The following is a 6,247-nucleotide window of genomic DNA, read 5'->3' on the forward strand; positions in this document are numbered from 1 at the left end:
CAAATTCTATCCAACATAGGGGTAAAACATTAAAAGACCTTTTTCCCTAATAGCGGGAGCTGAAAGAAAAGATTTTCTATCCCCATATAACTGTCAAACATTAAAAGAGGTTTTCCCCTAATAGCTGGAGCTGAAAGAAAAGAAATTCTATCCCCATATAACTGTAAAAGTTCGTCAGAGGTTTTTCCCTAACAGCAGCATAGGAAATCAAAGAAATTCTATCCCCATATAACTGTAAAAGATCACTTTTTAGGTAATTAATAAGGATGAGAAGAGAGAGAAAGATCAGCTCAATCACCAGAACCTTCTTTTTCACCAGATAGATTGAACTCGGTAAACTACTTCATCTCTCTTAGAACTATTGGCCGGTCTCTTCTCTTTTCTTTGATTCTGCTTGAAAGACGAAACCAGACTGATCCTTGACTCCTCTGCCTATCGGTTTCACAAGACAAGCACTAAGTTTAAGTCAGTTCTTCTGCTTAACCTCTCCTTCCCTTCTTTAACTGTCAAAGAAGAAGCAAAGATTCATGATCCTTCACTCTGTAACCTATTTAGTCTTGAACTCGGCCGGCAACTGAGATTCCCTTATTCTATTGGTCTCACAAGGACTAAGTTTAAGTCAGTTCTTGAACGAGGTAAAGCCGCTGCAACTAATTCATTCATTTACTTACTACTCTCCCGTAAACAAGGGTTGAACTACTTATACTTCCCCTGACCCGATATGACCTGAACAGTAAACTCGGGAAGGAAAGCCGAAAGATGAAGGAAACTGAACAGTCAGTCAAGAATCAGGTCAAGCTCCGTACGTAACCTATTTCTTCTTGATCCTTCCCTCTATTCTATCATAGTAAACTCTGGAAAGTAGCTGCCTTCTCTCTCTCTTGACCCTATTTACCTTCTTTCTGTAGGTCTATGAACTCCTGAACCTGTCGGTTTCACAGCTTCGCTCCTACACCTGGACTATTCTTCTTTCACTCGGTAAAGGAGCTTCTCTCTCTCCTTTTCCTATTCATTTCCTCTTTTCCTCTCCTGTAAGAAAGATGAATGAGACAGACAATTGAACAAGGTAAAGCTATTTGATTGAATGAAGAACCTTTACAGTCGAGCTATTGTGGTAGTAAAGGAAGAGAGGAGTGAAGTCGAATTGAAAGCCCGAAAGATGAATGAGACTCAACCTCAACCCTGAGCTACTAAGCCGGAACCTTCTTGCTTTCACTGCTCTTGATCCCGGCTGACGAGAAGAAGAAATTAATGAAATCCGGAACTGAACTTATTCTTTCACCTATTCTCGGAAGGAAAGACTCAAGCTCAAACCAGGACGGACTATTCTTCAAACAACACTCTGTTAAGCAGCTTCGCTACGGAACCCGAACCTTTTCCTATTTCTTCTGGAACAGTAAACTCATTCACCTCTCCAACTCGGTCTCACAATTTCATTGCCTGAACTACTGAACCTATTTCTTTCTTTCTTCAGTCTCCTTCACCGGAACAAGGGATATTAAATTCATTAGCTACTTCCCCTGACCCGATATGACCGGAAGCGGAACTACTGAATGAAACCCTTCCCGGAACCTGCCCCGATATGCCCTGACCTTTTCCTTTATGACCGGACTGACCCTATTCTATTGAAGGAGGTAATTTAGAAGACGAAACGAAAGATGAATGAGACTTCACAGTCAGGAAAGAATAAATTAAACTCTACAGTCGTAGATTCATTCAATGCTTCACCGGACCAAAACCATGAGAGTCAATTCAATCCGTAACCTCTCCAACTCGTCTTCTTCTTTCACCTATTTCTTATTTCTTCTTTTCCTTCTTTCACTCCTACACCTCACCTGTATTCCCTTCCCTGATTGCCCAGTAAGAAAAGAGAAGAGGTAAATGGGTTGGCTTGGCTGGATGAGAAAGTGTTGAAAGACTCCTTATTCATTCTCTCTCCTTCACTCCGGCCGGAACACCTATTGATTCGAACACACACTCACTCGGGAAAGCTATTCCATTGTCTGCCCCTATCTATTACCTGATGTTCTTGTTCTTATACTAGACTGTAACCAAAGCATATTCAAGAAAGATTTGTTGACTCTTCTCCCTATTGATGGATTCTTGAACAGTAAACAAGGGAAACAGAAAGATCAGCTGATGAACCTGCCCCCGAACCTCTAACTACTGAACCTGAACCTGATGGAACAAGGTAAAAGGATCAATAGCTAATTCATGGACTCTTCCGGAACCCTCAAACACAAGGTAAAAGAAAAGGGATGGAAGAGAATGTGGCTTCTTCCTTTTCCTCTTTATTCTTCTATATCACAAGGTAAAGCATATTCTTTCTCCTTCACTCGGATATGAAATCCTTCTTGAGCTCGGTCTTCGTGTCTTTGCCCCTGAACCTTGATTTATTAATTCACCTATTCTAATAGAATAGACTCTCTTCTAAACTCCTGAACCTTCTTTCCCTGCTTCACCTATTCTACCTGAACCTATTCTACTAATTTAATGGACTCTCTTGTAAACTCATGAACTAGATTGAAAAGAGGAAGAAAGCGAAAACCTGAACCTGATTGAACAGTAAAGTGGCTGAGCTCCGGAACCTATTTATTCAAACACGAGGTAAATAGGTAAAGTAGCTAATGAATTGACTCTGCCTGAACTGTAAACACTCCTTACTCAAGCAAGAGTCATTCTCCTTACTTAATTCCTATTCATTCTTGAACTAGGGTTTGTTTCACTATTCTTTCACTTACTCTCTGGTGAAGCTGCTGAGGATTGAATTGCCTCTCCCTGATGGGGAACTCTGTTACTTTCTTGTGCCTGCTGTAAGAAAGATTAATGAGAGAGAACTACTGCCCCTTTTCCTCTATTCCTATTCCCTTCTTGACCAGTAAACGAGGTAAACTCTTTCTTTCACTACTGACCGAACCTGATTGAACTCGGTAAACTCCTTTTCCTTCTTGAACTGTAAGAAAAGAGGAAGAAACCTGCCCCTGTATTCCCTTCCTCTTTATTCTGGAACTCGGTAAATAGCTAGTAGTAGTCTTTCTCCTGCCTTCACTCATTCGACCTCTTGGTCTCACAGCTTCGCTCCGTAACCTATTCTCGTTGTGTTCTTCCTTTTATTCTGGAACAGTAACCAAAGCATATGAAATTCATTCTAGTTGTAGAACTGAACTACTGAAGAAACTGAACTCGGGCTCCTGCTCCTTTACTCCTTTATCTTTCTCCTTATGAAATCAAGTGTTGAAAGACTGAACCTCACCCCTCTCCCTTTGGTCTCGCGGTTTCACCTCTTCGCCCTCCGGGTCTCACAATTCCATTGCCTTGCCCTTTCTTTTCTTTCCGATATTCCCTTATTGTGAGTGAGTTATTCTTGATGGAACTGTAAAGACTGAGGATTAATGCAAGATGAATGAGATTGAACTCCTGCCCCTGTATTCCCTGCCTCTTTATTCACTCTGTCTGTAAACTCATTCACTCCGTCACCTATTTATTCAAACACTGATCTTGATCCTCTACCTACTTATTAATGATCAATCACTCCTTCACTCATTCGACCATTATAAGGATCTCACAGCTTCGCTCCTACACCTGAACCTCTATTCTCTGAGCTACTTCCCGAACCAGATTGAACTCAAGGACTCTCCTGCCTGTATGTAAGAAAGATTAATGAGAGAGACTGAACCTATCCCACTAATAAATAGCCTTTACTGTTCAGGGAGAGGAAAGAAAAGCAAAGAGAAAGAAGGAGTCTTGAGGATTGACTGACAGTTAACTCTCATTCATAAGTCGTGTTTACTGTTTCATTCATCGAGAGGAGAAGAGAAAGAGAAAGAAGGAATCGATAGTCTTTCCTGAGAGTTCACTCTCATTGATTCTTCGATAGTCTTTCCTTGATTTTGAAGGGAATATCGGTTCCGGGGAAGTAGCTTGGCTTGACCTTCTTCCTTCTCATCCGGCCGCTTTACTTACCTTGTTCCAGAGTTCCATCAGGTTCATCAGTAATAAATAGTCCAGGAGCGAAGACTCAGACAGAGTGTTTGAATAGTGAAACCCTCGGGAAATGAACAACATAGGGGGAGGCGAACAAGAACTTCCTTCTTCTTGAACTGTAAACAAGGGAAAGCCGCTAATTCATTTACTCTGGCTTCTTCTTTCATTCTTGTCAGGTTCCGGGGCAGGTTCTGGTCAGGGAATATCGGTTCAGGTTAAGGTTTTCTCTTTCGTCTTGACTTCCTTAATGCAAGAACTGAACACTGCTTAGTATAGATATCTCACCATCAAAAATCTTTCCTTCCTTAATGAAAGAACGAAAGAAGGAAAAGGAAAAAACAGAGAAGAGACCGACCGATAGGGAGAGTAGTGAAATCTGTCTCATTCATCGATAGTCTTAGTTTACAGTTCGTGAAAGAATAACTCACAAGAACTGCACACTGCTGAGTATAGATATCTTACCATCAAAAAGCTTTCCTTCCTTAATGAAATGAGCGGAACACTTGATATCTGCTGTCTCAATCAAAGACAGTTCCATTCTGATATCTTAGACGATCTGAGGTTACTCGACAGTCCGGCCCCGCAGGGCACTATTGGAGAGTCTCTTGAGGCCCGCCGCTTTCTCAATATCAAATGGAAGCTGTAAAGATGAGCAGCTCTGATTATCTATGTCACTTTGCCCGAAGAGAAGAGAAAGAGAAGTAGCGAAGCCACTTTACCGTTCAATCAGGAAAAGGAAAGAGGTTTCTTTCGTCTTTCTTTCCTTAATGAGCGGAACACTTTCTTTCTATATATCCGCAGTCTCAATCAAAGACAGTTCCATTCATTCTATCTTGGACGACCAGGGGTTACTCGAACAGTCCGGCCCCGCAGGGCACTAGTGGAGAGTTTCCTGAGGCCCACCGCTTTCTCAATAGAAAAAATAGAAGCTGTAAAGATGAGCAGCGAATATATATTATCTATGATATTTCTTTGCCCGAAGAGAGAGAGTAACCCCTAGAAGTCAGGTCAGGTTAATTAAGATAAGAAAGAAAGGGGAAGGAGAAAGAGAAGAGAAGAGACCGGAGAATAGTTCAACCAACCCTCGTGAAAGAAAGGAGAGAAGATCAAGAAGAAATAGGAAAGGGAGTCAAGGATCGATCATTCTCATAGGAGTCAGTAGTGAGAGGAGAAAGATCAGAGACCGTAAACATAGACATAGTTCAACCCTTGTTCAAGAAGGTGAATGAGTTTACAGTCAATGAAATCCGAAGCTGCTTTACCGAGTTAGGAATAAATAGGGACAAGTGAGTGAAGGAGAACGAATCGATAGTGTTTACAGTCGAGTAAATTCATTCAATATGCTTGCTTAGTTTACAGTTAAAGAAAGGAGAAGAGAAAAGAAGCTGAGTTCAGTAGTTCATGAGTTCAGTTCGGAAACAAGAATGAATCTTGCATTAATCGATCGTCTTGACTTTCTTACAGTAGAGTAAAAGAGTGAAAGAAGGATTGAATAGAATATGCCAGTGAAGGAGGGAGAATGCAGAGTAAAGGGTATAAGCAGTCAGACCCCGAGTTTACCTCCATAAATCAGGTAATACTGACTGTCAAAGGTTCATGAGTAGTACTAGTTAATTTGTTTGTTTTCTCGCTTTCATTTCCTCTTATCTTTGTGTTCCGGTGATTGAGCGCAGCAGTGAGACCGACCAATAGAATAGGTGAATGAGTTCAGTTCTACAACTCTTTCGTTTCGTCTGTGTTTACAGTTCCAGAATAAATAGCTGAATATGCTTTACCTTGTTCAAGAATAGTGATTGAGTTCAATCTGGCTCATTTAGTAGTAGTTCAATCAGAATCAAAGGAAAGAATAGTGAGACCCGAGTTGGAGAGTCTCGTGTCAACAACTCCACCTGCTGAAGAATATATGGAATGAGCTGTTTACGTATTTGAGAAGTAGTCAAGAAGCCGAGCGGAAGGAGAGAAGTTTACCTCGCTCAAGAAAAGAGCCCATATGCTTTACCTAGTCTTTGAGTTCAATCTGTCTCATTCAGTAGTAGTGAAAGAGGGTGAAGGTTTAAGGGAGAGTCTGATTCATCTCGACTCTTTGTTTACAATTCCAGAAGGAATAACTCACAATCACTGAGAATAACAAACCAATCACTGAAGGGGATAGATGAAGGAAGAAGACTGAGACAGAGTAGAGTGATCGAATAGTTCAGCCCGAATGAAAGAGGAATCCTCCTGTTTACCTTGGTCAATCGGGGAGAGAGAGTCAATGAAGCAG

The 6,247-nt window shown here is 41.3% G+C and overlaps 1 long non-coding RNA gene across 1 annotated transcript; it reads right to left on the bottom strand.

Annotated features, from left to right (window-relative positions):
• Window positions 1-4,437: 4,437 nt before the first annotated feature.
• On the bottom strand, window positions 4,438-4,884 carry LOC147792308 (uncharacterized). The gene is made up of 2 exons (XR_015421550.1): window positions 4,827-4,884; window positions 4,438-4,540 (listed from the first exon to the last, which is right to left on the bottom strand). It is a non-coding gene; the product is annotated as an uncharacterized LOC147792308 (long non-coding RNA).
• Between the last annotated feature and the right edge of the window lie 1,363 nt (window positions 4,885-6,247).

Source organism: Cucurbita pepo, chromosome 6 (genome assembly GCF_057944985.1).
Source record: "Cucurbita pepo subsp. pepo isolate OVF chromosome 6, ASM5794498v1, whole genome shotgun sequence".
In the NCBI taxonomy this organism is placed as follows: Eukaryota; Viridiplantae; Streptophyta; class Magnoliopsida; order Cucurbitales; family Cucurbitaceae; genus Cucurbita; species Cucurbita pepo.